This window comes from Cynara cardunculus (assembly GCF_001531365.2).
Source record: "Cynara cardunculus var. scolymus isolate 2C chromosome LG 15, CcrdV1, whole genome shotgun sequence".
NCBI classification, from domain to species: Eukaryota; Viridiplantae; Streptophyta; class Magnoliopsida; order Asterales; family Asteraceae; genus Cynara; species Cynara cardunculus.
In genome coordinates, this window is record NC_037542.1 from 4,785,764 (window position 1) to 4,787,419 (window position 1,656).

The window sequence follows — 1,656 nt, forward strand, 5'->3', positions numbered from 1 at the left end:
ATGCTATTAAATTTTTTGATAAAAGGACTCATGATTGTCAATTCTGTAGAGAGGCCACTAAAAATCTATTGTGACAATTCAACCATTATAAGCTTTTCAAACAACAATAGCTCAAATGGGCCTGACTTATACCTTGATACAAAATACTTGTTCGTGTGAGAACAGCTGGAGGAGAATGATACTTGTATCGAACATATTAACACTAATAATATGCTAGCGGATCCAATGACGAAAGATCTACCTCCCAAAGTGTTCCAACAACATATCGTCAATATGAGGTTAATATAAACCTCGTATGATGCAATTCAGCATGGTGCTTTATTGGAACTTTTAATTTATTAATTATCAAGTACATGATTATTATTCCTCTTCTATATTCAATTTGTCTATATAATAAATTGTGCATACTTACTCTCTATATAAACAAATATATTGCATTACCACTTAATTTTAAAGTCATTTGGCTCAAATTAATCGTAAGTTTCACTTGAAGTCCCAAAGTATGATCAATGGAGGTCCCGTGTCTAAAACGACGCGTTAGGCTGTACTTTTCTGCTTTTGGTATCAATATGAAACAAGATGAATCTAACTTGGCCAAAGAACTAATAAAGCATGTATACAGGTAATCACTCGTCCAAGTGGGAGAATGTTGGAAAATAACCCATTAGTGTGGCCTTCGGACTATTCTTATAATAATTATTACATGTTGGGTACAATTATATATTGTACCATAACGCATAATGACATTTCAGGCCGCTAGACTTAAATATATGTAGTATGATGGATATGACATTTGTCTATAACTAAGGGACTAAGTTTGTGTGGTTCCTTAATTTATCGATAAGGTGCAATCATGATGAATAAATACATGTTAAGGAAGAAACATTTAGGAACTTGAAGGGTCATCATTTTCACTTCTTAATAGCCTTTATAAACACCATTTATGTGAAATTATTTGTCCGATAGATACTCATCAAAGGCACCATTTACAAGAAGAGAAAATAATAAAAATGGCATCATTTTCAACAAAATTATCAACCCCAAGTAAGTATTTCTGCTTCTACTTCACTGAGAGATGAAGTTTATGTGAAACTGATCTTGGTTTATTCAATATATCTGTAATTGCTAGTTGAGCTAACCCACAAGGTAGATGTTTAATATATATTTTTATGAGAAATGGGATAAAATTGTTAAATATAGTAGTAAAAAAATAATCAAAGTACAATATTGATAGGCAGAAAAACTTGAGGAGTCGAATACCAGTAGATTCTACAAAAGTATTCACAAAAGATCAGACGGAATCATTCAACTGAAAGGAAAATCAATAGAACTAATTTCCTAAGATATCAAGAACCAAATGAGAATCTTTTAGTTCTCTATTTTGAAAAATCCTTTGGAGTTAAATGTAGGTCTTTTTATATGTTTGACTTTTAGTTCTCTATTTTGGCCATGTTCGACTAATGTAAGCTATCTTCTTTTTTGAGCTTATCGTAGAAGTCCCGTTTGAATGGATAATAAATACCTTATAAGCTAACTTATTGAAATGTTTTCTATACACCTGAGTAATGTTGACCTAAATATTAGTATTATTTATTAACTATAAATTATTATTAATTTTAATTGAAAATTATTAATTAAATTTAGTTGTAAATTATT